The sequence below is a fragment of the Capricornis sumatraensis genome, chromosome 1 (assembly GCF_032405125.1).
Source record: "Capricornis sumatraensis isolate serow.1 chromosome 1, serow.2, whole genome shotgun sequence".
NCBI lineage: Eukaryota > Metazoa > Chordata > Mammalia > Artiodactyla > Bovidae > Capricornis > Capricornis sumatraensis.
The window spans coordinates 159,446,827-159,468,776 of record NC_091069.1 but is presented as its reverse complement, the minus strand read 5'-3'; positions in this window follow the sequence as shown (position 1 = coordinate 159,468,776).

Sequence of the window (21,950 nt, the reverse complement as noted above, 5' to 3'; positions counted from 1 at the left end):
TTCTTCGGCGCTCAGCCTTCTTCACAGTCCAACTCTCACATCCATACATGACCACAGGAAAACCTTAGCCTTGACTAGACAGACTTTAGTCAGCAAAGTAATGTGTCTGCTTTTGAATATACTATCTAGGTTGGTCATAACTTTTCTTCCAAGGAGTAAGCGCCTTTTAATTTCATGGCTGCAGTCACCATCTGCAGTGATTTTGGAGCCCCCAAAATAAAGTCTGACACTGTTTCCACTGTTTCCCCATCTATTTCCCATGAAGTGATGGGACCAGATGCCATGATCTTCATTTTCTGAATGTTGAGCTTTAAGCCAAGTTTTTCACTCTCCTCTTTCACTTTTATCAAGAGGTTTTTTAGCTCCTCTTTACTTTCTGCCATAAGGGTGGTATCATCTGCATATCTGAGGTTATTGAGATTTCTCCCGGCAATCTTGATTCCAGCTTGTGTTTCTTCCAGTCCAGTGTTTCTCATGATGTACTCTGCATAGAAGTTAAATAAGCAGGGTGACAATATACAGCCTTGACATACTCCTTTTCCTGTTTGGAACCAGTCTGTTGTTCCATGTCCAGTTCTAACTGTTGCTTCCTGACCTGCATACAGATTTCTCAAGAGGCAGGTTAGGTGGTGTGGTATTCCCATCTCTTTCAGAATTTTCCACAGTTTATTGGGATCCACACAGTCAAAGGCTTTGGCATAGTCAAGAAAGCAGAAGTAGATGTTTTTCTGGAACTCTCTTGCTTTTTCCATGATCCAGAGTATGTTGGCAATTTGATCTCTGGTTCCTCTGCCTTTTCTAAAACCAGCTTGAACATCAGGGAGTTCACAGTTCATGTATTGCTGAAGCCTGGCTTGGAGAATTTTGAGCATTACTTTACTAGCATGTGAGATGAGTGCAATTGTGCGGTAGTTTGAGCATTCTTTGGCATTGCCTTTCTTTGGGATTGGAATGAAAACTGACCTTTTCCAGTCCTGTGGCCACTGCTGAGTTTTCCAGATTTGCTGGCATATTGAGTGCAGCACTTTCACAGCATCATCTTTTAGGATTTGAAATAGCTCAACTGGAATTCCATCACCTCCACTAGCTTTGTTCGTAGTGATGCTTTCTAAGGCCCACTTGACTTCACATTCCAAGATGTCTGGCTCTAGATTAGTGATCACATCATCATGATTATCTGGGTCATGAAGATCTTTTTCGTACAGTTCTTCTGTGTATTCTTGCCACCTCTTCTTACTATCTTCTGCTTCTGTTAGGTCCAGACCATTTCCGTCCTTTCTCGAGCCTATCTTTGCATGAAATGTTCCCTTGGTATCTCTAATTTTCTTAAAGAGATCTCTAGTCTTTCCCATTCTGTTGTTTTCCTCTATTTCTTTGCATTGACTATTTAAGCCCCGTGTCAAATTTGAATTTCTTTGTCCTTCTTTACAATTTCACAAAAAGAAGATTAATTATTACCATATATTTTGGTAACCACAGAGAACCATTTTTTTCTTTTTGTATTAAGTCAAGAACTTTCACCTTTTCTTTTAAAGTTGGAAAGCACTTTACAGTTCCTTTTTAGATATCCAAACTGCCAGCATCATTACATTGAGGCCATTTTCAAGTAAAATAAGGGTTACCTGAAAACAAGCGGTGTGATAAGGCAACAGTTGGTCTGATAACCTAAAGGACTACCTGGCGGAATACACTCAACAAGGGGATGATTCACCTCCTGGGAGGGATGGAGCGAGATTTCATCATGCTGTTCAGAACAACATGCAACTTGTGTGTCTGTGTGTGTTCAGTTGCTTAGTCACGTCTGACTCTTTGCAACCCCATGGACTGCAACCCGCCAGACTCCTCTGTCCATGAGATTCTCCAGGCAAGAATACTGGAGTGGGTTGCCACTCCTTCTCCACAACACGCAACATAAAATGTTGCATTCAGAAATGTTTATTTCTGAAATTTTCTATTTAATCCTCTCTGACCAAGGTTGACTGTGTTTGATTGAAATCTCAGAAACCAGAACAACTTTTAAGGAGGGTCTTACTGCATTCTATATCATACTGGAGAGATTTTACTTTCGTTTTTCTTCTCATTTTCTCCGGCTACTGATGGAAAGGGAAATTTTCATGTTGGTTTCAACCTGAACAATGAATTTCCTCGTTGAGTAAAACATGGATGCCACAATACTTTCTGTGTAATTTGTGCACCTGAACTGTACTGTAGGGCTGTAGGCTCTAGTTACTCCTTAACTAACCATTTACATCTGATGCTGAATGGGCTTTCAAAGCACATAAAGTGATACTGAAATCTATGTCTGCTATCTTCAAGTGCCATTTTCAGCAGTTTGTCAGTAGGGCCTTCTAGCCTCATAAAATGACTAAGTAGAAGGCATAAGTGAAAACCATCTGGCTTCCAAAATGCTGCTCTCCTCTCTCCCCACTTTTCTATAGCCTCTGAAATTCTTAGCACTGTTCATTCATTCTTCAACCCACAAGTGTATATTGAGGTCCTCCAAGGATTTCTTCACAGAACTAGGTAGAAACTCATATAGCAGTATATGTATATCAATACATGGGGCTGCAGCACACCCAGAACTCACAGTGGGTACAGGAGGGGGACAGTTAAGCAATTATTACAATTAGGGTGCTCAGTGCCATGGCAGGAAAAGCACAGTTCTCTTGTGAACCTTTCTAGAAACTTTTAGCCTGTGGGGTGGAGGAGGCAGGAGATGCCTCCTGGAGGAAGTGGGATTTTAACAATCCTATGACACCATTCTTCTGAACTAAGGCATTCCATTTAACCTTTGTTAAATGACTCAGTGGTAAAGATTTCACCTGCAGTGCAGAGACACAGGAGATATGGGTTCCATCTCTGCGTGGGAAAGATCCCCTGGAGGAGGAAATGGCAACTCACTCACTCCAGCAATCTTGCCTGGACAATCTCATGGACAGAGGAGCCTGGGGGGTTACAACCCGTGGGGTTGCGAGGGGTAGGACACAGCAGAACTACTGAGCATGCACCATCACCATACCAAAATGCAAACCACTTACTTGAAAGAAAAACACTTTTAGATCGTAAGAACTATGGGAACTAGTTCAAACTAGTGTTCACAAACTGCGGCCCTGAAGAAATAAATATTTGAATTGTTAAATACTGGAAGGTGGCAGAAGGGAAGTCAAGCCTCAGGTGGCATTGTTAAAAAGCTGGGAGCCACTTCTGTGGAGGATTTTGTGTCTGCAGAGATTTGAGGCAGCCAGGCGGGGGTGAGGTAGGAATAGGGCTTGGGGCTCAAGACCTTGAAACAAGATGCAGCTGCAGCAATCATTTCCTCCACATTTAGTTTTGCCTACAGCCTTCTCCACTCTTGAGCTAGTCCTTACAAGTCCCACTCAGTGAGGAAAATGCCTCAACTTGGCTTCTAGATCGTGAAAGTGAAGTGTGAGAGGAAAAATATCTTTAAAATATCTGACAATATGTCTAAGGTATCTGAGAGCCAAGACAAGATTTGCTGGAAAAATCCATCTTGTTTTCCTGTAGGTTATCTCTGTGACCCCTTCCTTCTATGTAAATTGTTTTATAACTGTGTGATTCTATAACTCAACATAAAAATTGGTCGTTCATTATTTGGTTACATTATATGAACATGATCTGGCATCTTCATCTTCTTCATCCCTATAACATTTCAGAAATGCCAGTAAGTGAATCTCCTTTTTATTATTTAGAAAAACTTTCAGCCAAACATAATTGCAACATAATTTACACAGGCACTCTGGATATAATAAAAAAAATCCTTCACCTTAATTTCAATTTGTGTGCTTTTTGAGTCCACCCAAACCCATGTCCATCGAGTTGGTGATGCCATCCAACCATGCCATCCTCTTTCATCCCCTTCTCCTCCTGCTCTCAATCTTTCCCTGCATCAGGGTCTTTTCCAATGAGTCAGCTCTTCGCATCAGTTAGCCAAAGTACTGGAGCTTCAGCTTCAACATCAGTACTGCCAATGAACACCCAGGACTGATCTCCTTCAGAATGGACTGGTTGGATCTCTTCGCAGTCCAAGGGACTCTCAAGAGTCTTCTCCAACACCACAGTTCATAAGCATCAATTCTTTGATGCTCACCTTTCTTCACAGTCCAACTCTCACATCCATACATGACCATTGCAAAAACCATAGCCTTGACTAGACAGACCTTTGTTAGCAAAGTAACATCTTTGCTTTTCAATATGCTGTCTAGGTTGGTCATAACTCTCCTTCCAAGGAGTAAGTGTCTTTTAATTGATGGACAGGAAGCCCTGGCATGCTGCGGTTCATGGGGTCGCAAAGAGTCGGACACGACTGAACGACTGAACTGAACTGAGTCCAACTCAAAACATTTATCAAATGATTTGCTTTCTTCTATTAAGTGACTCAGTGGTAAAGAATCCACCTGCCAATGAAGGACACACGGTTTGATCCCTGGGTTGGTAAGATCCCCCGGAGAAGGAAATGACAATCCACTCCAGAATTCTTGCCTGGGAAATCCCATAGACAGAGGAGCTTGGTGGGCTACAATCCATGGGGTCGCAGAGTTGGACACGACCGGGCGACTAAACAACAGCAACATTAAGAAAATAATAGGAATGGTTTGCCTATGAAAATGAAGAGAGTTCACAAGTTATTGTCAACTAGGCAACTGGGAATTTTGTCTCTATTCCTCTTCCTGCTGCGAGAGATGTAAACTCTGAGCCAGGAGCCCTACCACTCCTCCTGATAGCAGGATGTGTGTATGTGTGTGTGTGTGTGTGTGTGTGTGTGTGTGTTAAGTTGTTTAATTTATTTGATTTGTTTATTCATGCAAAAATGTCATAAAATTATTATAGAGTTAATAATTGGGGGAATTAAGTGAGATTGTGTGTGTATGTGTGTATATGTGTGTAAATAAAACATGTACCATACCCAGGCTGAAACAGATAGGTAGAAGTTGGATATTTTTATTGGGTTTTAGCCACTCGATGTCCTGACTCCTCTATTGGTCCTTCTAGTCCATATAGGTATTGATCTATAAAAGCATCAACAAGGTTCTTCAATTTGAAATATCATAAAGACAGAGGTAGGTAAAATATACAGAGAAAAAGAGAGAAGAAAGAGAAGAGAAAGGAAAAAAGAAAACTAGATGACTGCACACACGTTCATATGTTTGAGGGACTGCACTTGGAGTTTCTGCTTTTGCCACAGGACAAAGATCTGCACCTGTTGTCCCAACATGAAAGTGTGGAAATGGGACACATTTCATGGAAATGATAACAAAGATCTGAAGAACATGTCATAGTTTCACTTTCACTTTATTCCAACAACAAACCTGTGAAGAAAGTAGATTAGTTAGTCACTCTTTGCTTGCCCACTTTCAACCTATGGATGTGCTCATATAAAAACAAAACTCTCCTGTGAGAACACACTGCATGGGAGCAGCAGATGATGTTGGAACGTGGGATGCTGCCTTTTGGACTCTGAAACCACATTGCTTGCCATCAGTGCATTTTGCTGTGTTTGTGTTTATTTTAAGACATTTCCCCAAACATTATTATCCACATCAGGTCCAGTAAGTCCAACAGCATAAGAGTGCTAGAAGTCTTTGTCAAGATATACAATCACCACGGAAACAGAAGAGATTTTTAAAATTTTTACACTGGTGAAAAAAGGAGGAATATTTTGTGCGAATATAAAATGAATTATTCAAAGTAGAAATGACTCTGAAGGACAAAGAGCAAGTCATGCAACATAAAAATGCTGTGTATGGTCCAACGGACAATATCATCAAGAGAAAGGAAGAGGGACACAGTGGAACACTATTTGAGTGCATGTTTAGACACGGGCTGGGTAGGAGCCTTGTGTAATTCTAAGTATTGGAGAAGTTTAAGGATGAGCTGATGTGGCCCTACTCCTGAAACTCTTGTCTCTCGCCAAAGAGAAAGTCTTTTCCAGTCTGCCTTACATCCACACAAGAGCGAAGATGGTGAGAAGGGGGCTAGCTGCAAAGGGACAGTGAAGGACCTGGGAGATTCCCAAGAAGAGCAGTAATCTGCCTGAACAGACTTCCACTAGATGCACACAGGGTGATTTGGAGAAAATATATCATTCACTCACTCAAAATATATTTATTCTATTCATTCTGCATGCCAAGCTCTAATGTCTCAGGTAGACATTCATAGTAGAGCACATGTATGAACAAGACCAGCCTTAATTAAAAGTTTACAAAACTGATTCATTCTCCTGTTGCTAGCAATGCACTTGGGACTGGAAGTTTAGTCATTTTGAAAGTGAAAGAAAGAAAGAAAGAAAGTGAAGTCGCTCTGTAGCGTCCAACTCTTTATGACTCCATGGACTGTAGCCCACCAGGCTCCACTGTCCATAGGATTTTCCAGGCAAGGGTACTGGAGTGGGTTGCCATTTCCTTCTTCAGGGGATCTTCCCAACCCAGGGATCAAAATCGGGTGTCCCACATTGCAGGCAGATGCTTTACCATCTGAGCCACCAGGGAACTTTCCAATAAATGGATTTATTTCCAACCAGTCCATTCTGAAGGAGATCAGCCCTGGGATTTCTTTGGAAGGAATGATGCTAAAGCTGAAACTCCAGTACTTTGGCCACCTCATGCAAAGAGTTGACTCATTGGAAAAGACTCTGATGCTGGGAGGGATTGGAGGCAGGAGGAGAAAGGGACGACAGAGGATGAGATGGCTGGATGGCATCACTGGCTCGATGCACATGAGTCTGAGTGAACTCTGGGAGTTGGTGATGGACAGGGAGGCCTGGTGTGCTGCGATTCATGGGGTCACAAAGAGTCAGACACGACTGAGAGACTGAACTGAACTGAACTGAACAACTTGGTTGTAAGTAGAGTTTCTGTATTAACATGTGGTCTACTGATGAGGAAAGTGGGGTTTGGAGAAGTTAAGAGATTTGCCCTCAAGTAGTCAGAACTGGAGTGAAAATTCAAATCCCAGAGTTGACTTCAAAACAATTCTCTCTTCTGTGCTGTTCTTAGTCACTCAGTCATGTCCAACTCTTTGCAACCCCATGGACAATAGCCCGCCAGGCTCCTCTGTCCACTGGATTTTCCAGGGAAGAATACCAGAATGGGTTACCAAGCCCTCCTCCAGGGGATCTTCCCAACCCAGGGACTGAACCCAGATCTCCTTCATTGCAGGCAGATTCTTTACCATCTGAGTCACCAGGGAAGAAGTTCTCTCTTCTACTACATCATGATTCTTTAAAAGAGGGTTCAACATATTATGCAAAACTGGACCAAAATTTAATCCCTGAGATTTCCTTCCTCCAGTTCTTGGAAGCAAATGACATAAGATGCCTTAGACTTTCTTTTTTTATATATGATGAGATCTTCTTTTTAATAATCAACAAATTATGTTACTAAGAATTACTAAAATACAGTATTAGAGTTTACCAAGGACTTACTCCTATATTCTCTTTGAAGACTGAAGAGCACTAAAGGATTGTCAATTTTGGCCTATGACCTACTAAAATGCATGGAGATCGTTTGGAACTTCTGCGATTTTGAGTAAATACACTCTACATTTTTAGTGTTGCTATTATGAGTGGACTGGAGATTTCAACTTCTGCCACCATTATCTTTACTTAAAACTCATTGCTAATTTAATTTTAGAATTCTCTTAGTTTGCAGTGAGTTGTTAGGTTAATCTTATAGTGAATAGTGAATTATCAATGATATTTGGGGTCAAAATTATCTAATGACTAGACTTTAAGACATAGGTTCTTTGAAGCTCAAAATAAGCATTTATTTTGCTGAAGCACATATATGTAGAATCCACCCTCAGCCAACAAAAGTACTGATACATGGACACTTCATTTGGAAAGTGGAAATGAATAAAGAGTGAACAGTATTTTCCGCCTGTGCTCAAGAATATCTGAGTCACTTTAATCTATGAATAAGCGAAAGAAAAGTCAAAGTGTAGTCGTTCAGTCCTGTCTGACTCTGTGATCCCAGGAACTGTAGGCGGCCAGGCTCCTCGGTCCATGGTGTTCTCTACGCAAGAATAGTGGAGTGGATTGCCATTCCGTCTCCAGGAAATCTTCCTGACCCAGGGGTTGAATCCCCGTTTACCACATTGCAGGCAGATTCTTTACCATCTACTACTATCCTCCAGGTGGCACTAGTGGTAAAGAACCCGCATGCCAATGCAGGAGACAAGACACGCGGGTTCGATCCCTGGGTGGAGAGGATCCCCTGGAGGTGGAAATGGCAACCCACTCCAATATTCTTGCCTGGAGAATCCCATGGACAGAGGAGCTCGGTGGGCTGCAGTCCATGGGGTCGCAAAAGAGTCAGACAAGACTGAGCAACTAACACTACTGCTGCTGCTAAGTCACTTCAGTCGTGTCCGACTCTGTGCGACCCCATAGACGGCAGCCCACCAGGCTCCCCCGTCCCTGGGATTCTCCAGACAAGAACATTGCAGTGGGTTGCCATTTCCTTCTCCAGTGCATGAAAGTGAAAAGTGAAAGTGAAGTCTCTCAGTCGAAACCAACCCTTAGCGACCCCATGGACTGCAGCCTGCCAGGCTTCTTCATCCATGGGATTTTGCAGGCAAGAGTACTGGAGTGGAGTGCCATTGCCTTCTAACACACATGCACGCATGTGCGTACACACGCACACACACACACACACACACACACACACACACACACACACGGTGTATCATTTACTGTTGGTTAGCTATTTAAGAACTGCTCCCAATCCTTTCTCTCTTTCCACCTCACACTATTGATGTTGGAAAACAAAACCTGTGCTTTCTCCATTTTTCTTGAAGCTAGAGACAAGCTTCTCTGGCCTATGAGATGTAAATGGAAGTGCTTTAGGGGAGGTTTCTTAGCAAGCTTCTTTTTTTCCGGTGAATCAGAGAACCCTCACTTCCAAATTTTTCTACTATTGAAAGCAACACCCAGAACAAAAACAACTGTTTTGTAACTATGAGGAAAGTAGCAACAGATTCACAGGGATGCACTGTTAAAACCCTGAGCTTATGCTGGCAGTTGCCTATCTACAAATTTCTTATTATGGGAGAAAAAGTAAATCCCTATTCGATAAGGTCAATGAGTTTTGAGTCTTAGGATCCAAAAGCATCTCTATTAATAGTTATGAATGAGAAAATAAGCATTCATGTGCTGACTTTTGTATATAGTTCTTATTTATAACATTGCTTCCAAAAGCACAAAGTGTCCTGGGTTCAGACTTTGTTTTAAAATGTTTTAAACTCTTTTTAAACTGATGCAACATGGTAAATCAACTGTACTTCAATGAAAATGTTTTTTCACAAAGTTTTTGAACTTAAGGCCCAAACTGCTAAGCAGGTTCAAGTGTTCATCTTCATTATATCTCCCTCAACTTGATGTTCTCACTAACCCACACACACATTTGTGCACAGACACCTACTCAAAGACCTATATTTGCCCCTATTACCTAGTGCCAGGATGATAAATTGTTTTCATCTCAGATGCCAACATTGATAGATTGGTAGTGGCTCTCCAGATCACTACGCTGAGAATAATTCTGAGGCAGACAACACAACTCAAGAGGAAGAGTTGATCAATCGGCCAAGGCCGCCATACAATGTGAAAAATGGAGCGGCGGCACCTGTGTTTTTGTAACAGTTGACCTGATCCAGTGTATCAGATTTTAATTGCTCAACCTAGTGTAATCCTTTTCTTCTCTCAACTTCCGTAGGTAGGAATTCAGTATTTTCAAACTAGGATGTTTAGTCCTCAACGTATCGTAAATAAAACAATATCTAGCTAGTGTACTTGAACTGGAATTGCAGAGAAAATATCATATCTTAAGTAACATTCAATATTTGCTGTACTGACCGTGGGGTGCACCACTTGCCTCTCCCCTTGAAGAAGACACTCAGCTACAAGATGTGCAACGAGCTGATAACATCCAGATGCGGAGCCTGCAGAATCCGCTTCAACGTGCAAGCTGAGGACACATACTTCTTGAGCTCTCAGACACTGATTAGCAAGGTGAGGGGTCAGAGCCTCACCATTTCTACCCAGCATGGGGCTTCACTACTCTTCGCTCTGAGATTCCCCTTGTATTGGTCAGGACTTCATGAGATCTGCATCCTTGTCTGAGGCACTCAGAGCTTGATTCCGCTTCCTCCTGCCTGTCCTTTCACTAGGGGGGAAGGCCGGTTCAGCACTGCTGCCACATCCTGCTCCCTCCTTCTTTGTCTTTCACGTGTGGTGCTCCCTCCTCCTCCCGTATTCCTAACTCCGTCGACTGTTGGCTGCCTGGAGGCCCCAAACAAACACACAGGCCTAGTATGGATATGTACATGCTCAGTTGTTCAGGCGTGTTGGAATCTTTGCGACCTTATGGACTGTAGCCTGCCAGGCTCCTCTGTCTATGGAATTTTCAAGGCAAGAATACTGAAGTAGGTTGCCGTTTCCTTCTCCAGGACATCTTCCTGACCCAGGGACTGAACCTGTGTCTCTTTGCATTTCCTGAGTTGGCAGGCAGATTCTTTACCACTGAGCCACCTGGGATGATGCTAGTATGCTAGTATGGATATGGCTACTTACGTTTACAGGGCTTCCCTGGTGGCTCAGCAGTAAAGAATCCGCTTGCCAATGCAGGACACTCAGGTTTGATCCCTGGGTCAGGAAGATCCCCTGGAGGAAGAAACGGCAACCCACTCTAGTATTCTTGGAGAGAATACTGAAGTGTCCCGTGAACAGAGGAGCCTGGCATGCTGCAGTCCATGGGATTGCAAAGAGTCAGACACGATTTAGCAGCTAAACAAAAACGACTTATATTTACAAGACTTTTACATTAAGTGTACAACATTCCAAAAGAGGCAAAGTCCTGCGTTGGCTTCAGCATCCAAAAATATGGATTAAAATCTCAGACTGCTGCTGCTGCTGCTAAATTGCTTCAGTCATGTCCGACTCTGTGTGACCCCATAGATGGCCGCCCACCAGTCTCCGCCGTCCCTAGGATTCTCCAGGCAAGAACACTGCAGTGGGTTTCCATTTCCTTCTCCAATGCATGAAAGTGAAAAGTGAAAGTGAAGTCGCTCAGTCGTGTCTGACTCTTCGCAATCCCATGGACTGCAGCTTACCAGGCTCCTCCATCCATGGGATTTTCCAGGCAAGAGTACTGGAGTGGCATGCCATTGCCTTCTCCAAAATCCCAGACACTTACCATCAAATGGCATTAAACTGGTGTCCTTATCTTTAAAAGGAGGTTACTAATGGTGATAACTGCTGGGGTCGTGTGAGGACTAAATGATATAATATCCATGAAATTGATTTCTAAACTATTAAGCCCTACATTTCCCAACTTCCTTGGTGGCTCAGATGGTAAAGAATCTGCCTGTGATGCAGGAGACCCGGGTTTGATCCCTAGGTGGGAAATATCCCCTGGAGAAGGAAATGTCTGCCCACTCCAGTATTCTTGCCTGGAGAATTCCATAGACAGAGGAGCCTAGGCACAGTTCATGGGGTCACAAGGAGTGGGACATGACTGAGTGACTTCAAAAAAAAATCCTGCATAAATTTTGCTTATCACTACTATTTATTACCGGGCTTCCCTGATAGCTCATTTGGTAAAGAATTTGCCTGCAATGCGGGCAATCCCAGTTCAATTCCTGGGCCGGGAAGATTCCCTGCAGAAGGGATAGGCTACCCACTCCAGTGTTCTTGGGCTTCCTTTGTGGCTCCAAGTGATCTTAAAAAACAACTACCGGCAGATCAATTAGCATTCCTTTACAAATATTGATTGTGCCTTTACCAGGACACTGGTGCTGATCTAGAAAATGCGGTCAACAAAGGGTTGACCTGCCCTGGTGAAGCTTACATTTTCTATGCTAACCAAGTCAATATGAGTTTCATCTTAAAAATATGTTGCTAATTTGTTAGCAACAGGTCACTAACAGTGGAGGCTGTATGTCTGGCTTGTGTTCTTAGTCGCTCAGTTGTGTCCAGCTCTTTGTGACCCTGTGGACTGCAGCCCGCCAGGCTCCTCTGTCCATGGGGATTCTCTAGGTAAGAATACTGGAGTGGGTTGCCATGCCCTCTTCGTCTCTGTCTTGGTTCAAGTGTAATCCCAATTTGTTCTTGTCCCAGGCTTTGTCTTCGTCCATCTTTCCTGCTGAACTGTCTTTTCTTGCTTTTAGTTCCACCATCCTTGATGCTGTGAATCCTGCGGGGGGCTAACAGACTAGAGCGGTAACTTCTTACTACACTGCGGTGCAGCTGGCCTGCTGCTTGCCTCACACACTTTTTTTTTTTTCTCTCTCTCTCTTTGCCTTTCTCTCCTCGGTCACCCTACCCCCTCTTTTCCTGAACATCTGCACATCTCACTTCTCTGGCCCCTATTTCCCTGTCTTCACTTTGGCATTTCTTTTTTTTGCTGCCACCCTCAGTGGGAGTTGTTCTCTCTGTGTCTTCAGACGGCCTTGTTGTTTTGGCAGGAAAAAACCAACTTCCTGGCAGAAAACAACAGAAGACACACCTCTCAGGAAATTAGATCTCTGTTTCTAACACTTCTTGGCACATTGTAGCCACAGGAATCGACATACATCTCTAAGAGGTTTCGTCACTTCGGATGAACTCAGGCCCCACTTTGGGTGAACTCAGGCCTCAACAAGACAGAAAGGAATGCAGCCATGCCTTACAGACTGTGATCGGGGTCAGCTGGTCACCATTCACCAAGAGGTTGGCTGGGATGAAGTCACTGTGTGGAGTATACAGTATCAAATGTCTGCAGAAACCTCTGGTCCAAAATATTTTATCACATTATACACCCAATTTTTAAGTTGGCTTTAAAAATTTTTATGCTCATGTCTGCTGCTGCTGCTGCTAAGTCACTTCAGTCGTGTCTGACTCTGTGCGACCCCATAGAAGGCCACCCACCAGGCTCCCCCGTCCTTGGGATTCTCCAGGCAAGAACACTGGAGTGGGTTGCCATTTCCTTCTCTAATGCATGAAAGTGAAAAGTGAAACTGAAGTTGCTCAGTCGTGTCTGACTCTTCACTCTTCGCGACCCCATGGACTGTAGCCTACCAGGTCTAGAAGCCAATAAATTAGTGGTTATCAAACTTTTTGACCACATTCTACTGTTAGAAATAAATATGTGTGCAAGTTAAGTCACTTCAGTTGTGTCTGACTCTTTGCAACACTGTGGACCATAGCCCTCCAGGCTCCTCTGTCCATGGGATTCTCTAGACAAGAATACTGGAGTGGGCTGCCATTTCCTTCTCCAAGGGATCTTCTTGAACCAGTATCTCTTATGTCTCCTGCCTTAGCAGGCAGGTTGAGAACTGTGCTCGATCTCTGTGCTAGGAATATTCCCTTGGAGAAGGAAATGGCAACCCACTCCAGTATTCTTGCCAGTATTCTGGCCTGGAGAATACTTCATAGACTGTAGCCCAACCGGCTCCTCTGTCCATGGAATCACAAAGGGCTGGACACGACTGAGTGACTAACATTTTCACTTCACTTTTTTTACCACTAGCACCACCTGGGAAACCCAGAAATAAATATCTTTATGTATAAATACATGCATGTGCTTATACATATGTGCATTTGTACACATATGTATTTTCATATATCTGAAACTAAAATTTCACAAAACAATATCACCTTTATTATGTGTGGAGCTCAGATTGTTCTTTTTCTTTTTAATCTAGTCAATCAACAATAACTGTTTAAATATATTGGCCTTGATCTTGGGATTTTTAATTTTTTTTTGATGCCATTTCTACTCAGTGTGGTAAAACTGATGGATTCCCTTCTTGGACTAATGTTTTTAAATATGCAAAACAAAACTCATAGGATTACAAAGGAAACCAACTGTATTGAAACAGTCTTATCTTTGGACTTCTGTGGGGAAAAAGGGCCACATACATGGACCCAAGTTAAGAACCCCTGCCTGACTAAACTGATCTAACAACCGTCTGCAAGCCACAACCTGCAGTATGGAAACGATGGCTGTAGACAAAGGCTCAGAACACTCTGTAGTAATTCAATATTTCAGATGCTTTTTATCCTCTCATGGTTTTGTCATTCTCTTCTCCCTCCCTTTCCCCACGCTTCCTTTCCAGTGACAGCCCCTCCCCTGTGTGCATGCGCACGTGAGCGCACACACACTGAGCCAGGTCTTAGGTCACATATCTAAAGTGAGACAAGACCCTGGACTACTGTGTCTGGCCCTCTTATGTCCCCACTCCCACTCCCAGACTTTGCCTGGGTCCCAGCCCCTCTGGCTCCCACGGCAGATCTATTTCATTGGCTTATTATCTCTGCAAGCCAGTGCTCACAACTGTGGTTTTCTTGGTTTCCTACATGGCGCTATATTCTGATAAGCACCTTCTAACCAGAATAATGGTGGAGCTCAGAATCCCGGTCGTTTATCTCTCAAGTTTCAGTGACCCCTCTGCGACAGGTGTTTCCGTTAGGTCTGTAGCTGAGCCTCCACCGCACCACAGGAAGCCTCTCCTAGTCACTCCCAGGTTGACATCCCTGACGCCCCAACCTGGCCCCACTGCCATACAGAGCACACGTCGACCCCAGCAGTGAACAGCTCAGTGTGGCCCTTCGGGAGGAACTGGGGTCACGGGCCACACTGAACTGCACTGGTGCTGTCTTGAATGGTTTGTGGCTAGGATTTGCCACAAAAATTTGCACCCTCCCCTAAACAAAGAAGGAAACAGGAAAAAGAACAGTCTGCTTCCTGTTTGGCCTGAGAATGGGCAGGCAGCTCTAGAATCATTATACAGGCCAATAGAACTTCCTGGTCTAAAATATGAAACAGTTCAGTTCAGTCACTCAGTTGTGTCAGACTCTTTGCAACCCCATGGACTGCAGCATGCCAGGCCTCCCTATCCATCACCAACTCTCGGAGTTTATTAAAACTCATGTCAATCATATAGGGGATGACATCCAATTATCTCATCTTCTGTCCTCCCCTTCTCCTCCTGCAGTTTTTCCCAGCATCAGGGTCTTTTCCAATGAGTCAACTCTTCGCAAGGTGGCCAAAATATTGGAGTTTCAGCTTCAATATAAGTCCTTCCAATGAACATTCAGGACTGATTTCCTTTAGGATGAACTGGCTGGATCTCCTTGCAGTCCAAGAGACTCTGAAGAGTCTTCTCCAACACCACAGTTCAGAAGCATCAATTCTTTGACGCTCAGCTTTCTTTACAGTCCAACTCTCACATCCATACATGACTACTGGAAAAACCATAGCTTTGACTAGATGGACCTTTGTTGGCAAAGTAATGTCTCTGCTTTTTTTTTTTTTTAATTTTTTTAAATTTAAATTTTATTTTTTTACTTTATAGTACTGTATTGGTTTTGCCATACATTGACATGAATCCACCACAGATGTACATGAGTTCCCAACCTTGAACCCCCCTCCCACCACCCTCCCCATATCATCTCTCTGGGTCATCCCAGTGCACCAGCCCCAGGCGTCCTGTATCGAACCTGCTTTTTAATATGCTGTTTAGGTTGGTCATAGCTTTTATTCCAAGGAGCAAGTGTCTTTTAACTTCATGGCTGCAGTCACCATCTGCAGTGATTTTGGAACCCCAAAAATAAAGTCTGTCACTGTTTCCACTGTTTTCCCATCTATTTGCCATGAAATGATGGGACTGGATGCCATGATCTTAGTTTTCTGAATGTTGAGTTTTAAGCCAACTTTTTCCACTCTCCTCTTTCACTTTCATCAAGAGGCTCGTTAGTTTTTCCTTGCTTTATGTTATAAGGGTGGTGTCATTTGCATATCTGAGGTTATTGATATTTCTCCCAGCAGTCTTGATTCCAGCTTGTACTTCCTTCAGCCCAGCATTTCTCATGATGTATTCTGCATTTAAGTTAAATAAGCTTAAGGTGGCAATATACAGCCTTGTATAAGGTGACAATATACAGCCTGGTGTACTCCTTTCCCGATTTGGAACCAGTCAATTGTTCCATGTCCAGTTCTAACTGTTGCTTCTTGACCTGCATATAGATTTCTCAAGGAGGCAGGTCAGGTGGTCTGGTATTCCCATCTCTTTAAGAATTTTCCAAGCAACACATTAGGAAGGCTTTTTTCTTGCCTTGAGTCAAATCCTATTTCTGTTGGTATTGCTCTGTGCTTCTGGGCCCAGGAAAACAAGTCCAGCCTTTCAGTTGATAATGGCAGAGCCCAGGGAAAAGGAAGTAACTCAGTTCTCTATGGACTTCACAGTGAAGGGTTTTAGTACAGTGTTGACTTAATCATCACAGTAACTTCTGAGGTAGGTATTATTAATATTATTACCTAGTGTTATTAGGTTTAGTAAACAAACTAGAGAAGGCACAGTTGAATTCAAATTTCAGATAAAAGCAAATAATTTTTAATATAAAAATGCCTCTTCCCCTCTCCCCAAATTGTGACATGAATGTGTGCATAGAGAACAGCTACCAATTTGTCGTGCATTTTACCGGCATCCCTATTGTTATCTCCATTTTGGAGCTGAGGAAACCAAGGTTAAGAGTCTGGCAAGAAGCAGAACTGGAATCCAAGCTTAGGTCTTTGGTTTTAAAGTTCAGTTGTTTTTTCTTTTCTTTCAACACATGATACAATTACATAGTATCTCCCTCTGACCCACTCCAAGCAAAATGTGAACTTCCTTGGTTAAGATTTCCCCTTCCGGTGCAAAGGGTGAGGATTCAGTCCCTGATAGGGGAGTTAAGATCCCCCATGCCTCATGGCCAAAAAACCAAAACATAAGACAGAAACAATATTGTAATAAATTCAATGTTGTGTTGTTGTTTTCATGGGCTCCTCAAGTGGTGCTAGTGGTAAGAAACCCATCTGCCAGTGCAGGAACTATGAGAGACCAGGGTTCTATCCCTGGGTCAGAAAGATCCCCTGGAGAAGGGAATGGCAATCTGCTTCAGTATACTTGCCTGGAAAATTCCGTGGGCAGAAGAACCTGGAGAGCTACAGCCCATAGGATTGCAAAGGGTCAGACACAACTCAAGTGACTGAGCATGCACACAGAGAACTACCAAAGCAGTTAAAACAAACAAGTAAACATTGAGCCAGAAAATAGCAAACAAGGGAATCAAGCATATTTTCAACTAAGAGAAAACAATCCAGGGGGAAACTACTGCTCTGTTTACTTAACATTGTGGGCAGAATTCCTGGTGAGAAACCAGCAAGAGCTTTAGCTTGGCATGAACACTGGAGGTGTTTGGTGACCCTGAGAACAGAAGAGAACTGTGGGCCGGAAGCCCCTTCCATACAGAGCTGTTTCCAGGGCCTCTGGAAAGCACCCTCCTTTATCACAGAAGTGGAGGGAAAGGGGAGGTTGGACTGCTGATGCACGCCTTTCCACCTGGTGTCACTGGAACCTGATGTCCTAATCATATTTCCCTGTCACCTCTCAGCACTGATTTATTTTCTCTTCCCATTCTCCATGCGGCAGAACTAATTGCCTGCCTAATTGCCAAAACTAATTGCGGTGACATTCATTGTTCATCTGCTCTCTTCTCTGGCTGGAGCTCAGGCAGGTGGCTCACGCAAAGGCAAGGATGGAATTATTTCTGGGTTGCTTCAGGGACACGGTGCTTCAGAGCAGTGTCCCAGCAATAGCTTTGGTCATGGAGGTGGATCAAGGAAATAGCTTCCTTGCTGTGGAGAAGACGGTGGTTCCTGGCAGGGTTTCACCTTCTTCTGGCTTGAAATGGGATTGATTTGACAGATTTTGAGTCCATTAAATTACACTTCTCTGGAGTCCTTTTCTGGAGAAGGCAATGGCACCCCACTCCAGTGTTCTTGCCTGGAAAATCCCAGGGACGGGGGAGCCTGGTGGGCTGCCATCTATGGGGTCGCACAGAGTCGGACACGACTGAAGCGACTTAGCAGCAGCAGGCGTCCTTTTCTCCCATTTAGAGATTAGAATTAGACTTGTTGATTAAAAAATTGAGAGAGATGCGCCTGCTTCTCTCTGGCCCCATGGTTGGTTACAGGCAGAGCTTAGATCTGGTACCATGATGCTCCTTACTGTTACTCTTACACCAGTTTTCTTTTACATTTCCTTATACATTTTTATTAAAACACTATCAAGTAATTTCCTCATCGGTAGCTAGAGTAACAGTTGTTAATATTTACTGAGTTGTTATGAACATAAAGCCCTTTCCATACATTTTTTCATTTAATCCTCAAAAACAGCAGCATGAAGAGGTGCTATCAACATCCTTAATTTACAAATGCAAGGAGAGGTTAATAGTTTGCTTTGGTTCAATCCGCTGGCCAATACAAAGCCATGTACAGGATCCTTATGATCATTTCTGGATTCTGATAGATGAAAGAACTTCCAAAGATGGATTGAAGGTGGTGGTTGGAGCAGTTTGAAACTAATCAGCCAAATCATGCAAATCATTATGTAAATTTATTGTTGACCCAGGAGTCACGGCATCCTCTTTTCTTCCGTATTGCTGACACAAACACAAATGGACTGCAATCCTGGTTTGGAGTTTAGCTCAAGGAGTTCAGGAGGAATTCCATGGACTTATCATACAAAGGACAAAAGGACAGTGTGTTGAGAGTTGGAGGCCCGAGTATCTGCCTCTAGCAAGCTATGTGGGATGACCTGTTACCTCAGTTTCTTCTGTGAAATGACAGGATTTGACTCCACGGTCTAGTAGGCCAAGGTCATTGCCATTCTACGTGTCTTAGACGGCACGTCCAAGATGGAACCACACAATGGCAGAGGCCTGTGATAACTTTCAAGACAGCTCTCCAGTTACTGTAAATAAAAGTCTTATTGTTTGGTTCTTGATCTTGTCCCCACTCAGTGACAGGAAGAATAATAAAAGCAATGTCACTATTGTGTGAAATGAGAGATTTCTCATCCAGAAGAGAACTATGACATATACAATAGCAAACTATTTGGAAGCTGAGAAAATAATTATATAATTGATTAAACAGGGTAGAAAAAATGAATTGTGATAAGGGAAAAGGACTAACAGCTAAAAAATTTTGGAATTTTGTTTGCTAAAAAGGAAGTATTGTAAGGTGACTAATGTATAGAAAGAAAGAACTATTTCAAAGAATTTTTAGGAGGAAGATCTAAGCACATTAGAAGAAAATCAGGAGAGAAAAAAGAAAATTTTAATTTTATCTGATGGAAAAGAAAGCTGTCTTCATGAAAAACAGAGATTTTGAAGTGAAGAATTCTGTCTTCAATTGCCTTTTTAGAATTTCTCTGGGTAATTTTATGAGGCCCTTGTGATCTTGCAACATCCAAATGCTTGTTTGAGGGAAACGTAGTAAGGCATGAATTTAAAAATGAATTTTATAGTAGAACACTCATAAACCTGGTAGAAAGACCTCCAGAGAAGAGGGCAGAATTTGAGTTCTTAATTCGATCCTTCTTGCTGTGTGACCTTCGGCAAGTCCCACCATCTCTGAGGGCCTCATGTCCTCCAATTTGCATGAAGTCGTTGGATTGAGTGCCTTCAAGGCCCTATTCTGTATGTTTGCATTGCTCATTGTAGATCATACTTAAAAAACCATTTGGTAGTCATAGGTTTATAGACCATACGCATTAGGATAAAACCCAGAAAATGTGTTTTTAAAATTCACATCTGGGCCAGATGAAACACAAGCTGGAATCAAGATTGCTGGGAGAAATATCGATAACCTCAGATATGCAGATGACACCACCCTTATGGAAGAAAGTGAAAAGGAACTAAAGAGCCTCTTGAAGGTGAAAGAGGAGAGTGGAAGGACTCCAAAATGAACATAACAATAGGGATGCCAGTAAAATGCGTGACACTTTGGTAGCTGTTCTGTATGCACACATTAATGTCACAATTTGGGGAGGGGGAAGAGGCGTTTTTATATTAAAAATTATTTGCTTTTATCTGACATTTGAATTCAACTGTGCATTCTCCAAAAGCAGAGACTTTATTTTGCCGATTAAGGTCCGTCTAGTCAAGGCTATGATTTTTCCTGTGGTCATGTATGGATGTGAGAGTTGGACTGTGAAGAAGGCTGAGTGCCAAAGAATTGATGCTTTTGAACTGTGGTGTTGGAGAAGACTCTTGAGAGTCCCTTGGACTGCAAGGAGATCCAACCAGTCCATTCTGAAGGACATCAACCCTGGGATTTCTTTGGAAGGAATGATGCTAAAGCTGAAGCTCCAGTACTTCGGCCACCTCATGTGAAGAGTTGACTCATTGGAAAAGACTGATGCTGGGAGGGATTGGGGGCAGGAGAAGAAGGGGACGACCGAGGATGAGATGGCTGGATTGCATCACTGACTCGATGGACGTGAGTCTGAGTGAACTCCAGGAGTTGGTGATTGACAGGGAGGCCTGGCGTGCTGTGATTCATGGGGTCACAAAGAGTCGGACACAACTGAGCGACTGAACTGAACTGAACTGTGCCTTCTCTAGTTTGTTTACTAAACCTAATAACACTAGGTAATAATACTAATAATACCTACCTCAGAGAGCTACTGCAATGATTAAGTCAACACTGTACTAAAACCCTTCACTGTGAAGTCCATAGAGAACTGAGTTACTTCCTTTTCCCTGGGCTCTGCCATTATCAACTGAAAGGCTGGACTTGTTTTCCTGGGCCCAGAAGCACAGAGCAATACCAACAGAAATAGGATTTGACTCAAGGCAAGAAAAAAGCCTTCCTAATGTGTTGCTTGGAAAATTCTTAAAGAGATGGGAATACCAGACCACCTGACCTGCCTCCTTGAGAAATCTATATGCAGGTCAAGAAGCAACAGTTAGAACTGGACATGGAACAATTGACTGGTTCCAAATCGGGAAAGGAGTACACCAGGCTGTATACTGTCACCCTGCTTTTTAACTTAAATGCAGAATACATCATGAGAAATGCTGGGCTGGAGGAAGCACAAGCCAGAATCAAGATTGCCAGGAGAAATATCAATAACCTCAGATATGCAGATGACACCACCCTTATTACAGAAAGCAAAGAAGAACTAAAGAGTCTCTTGATGAAAGTGAAAGAGGAGAGTGGAAAAAGTTGGCTTAAAACTCAACATTCAGAAAACCAAGATCATGGCATCCAGTCCCATTATTTCATGGCAAATAGATGGGAAAACAATGGAAACAGTGACAGACTTTATTTTTGGGGTTCCAAAATCACTGCAGATGGTGACTGCAACCATGAAATTAAAAGACATTTGCTCCTTGGAAGAAAAGCTATGACCAACCTAAACAGCATATTAAAAAGCAGAGACATTACTTTGCCAACAAAGGTCCATCTAGTCAAAGCTATGGTTTTTCCAGTAGTTGTATATGGATGTGAGAGTTGGACTGTAAAGAAAGCTGAGTGCCGAAGAATTGATGGTTCTGAACTGTGGTGTTGGAGAAGACTGTTGAGAGTCCCTTAGACTGCAAGGAGATCCAGCCAGTCCATCCTAAAGGAAATCAACCCTGAATATTCATTGGAAGGACTAATACTGAAGCTCCAATACTTTGGCCACCTGATGCAAATAACTGAGTCATTGGGAAAGATCCTGATCCTGGGAAAGATTGAAGGCAGGAGGAGAAGGGGATGACAGAGGATGAGATGGTTGGATGACATCACCGACGTGATGGACATGAGTTTGAGTAAACTCTGGGAGTTGGTGATGGATAGGGAAGCCTGGTGTGCTGCAGTCCGTGGAGTCACAAGGAGTCAGACACGACTGAGCATCTGAACAGAACCGAGCTGAATGTGTTGCTTCTGGCTATGGGTTGCAGCTCAGGCTCAGAAAGGCTGAAGAGGAGAATGGAACATCAGAGGAGTGACTGAACTTTGCCCTCAGGTAGGTCCCTTCCCTGGGCTTCCCTACTGCTCAGTGGTAAAGAATCTGCCTGCAGTTCAGGAGCCACAGGAGACCTGAGTTCGATCCCTGGTTTGGGATAATCCCCTGGAGGAGGACAT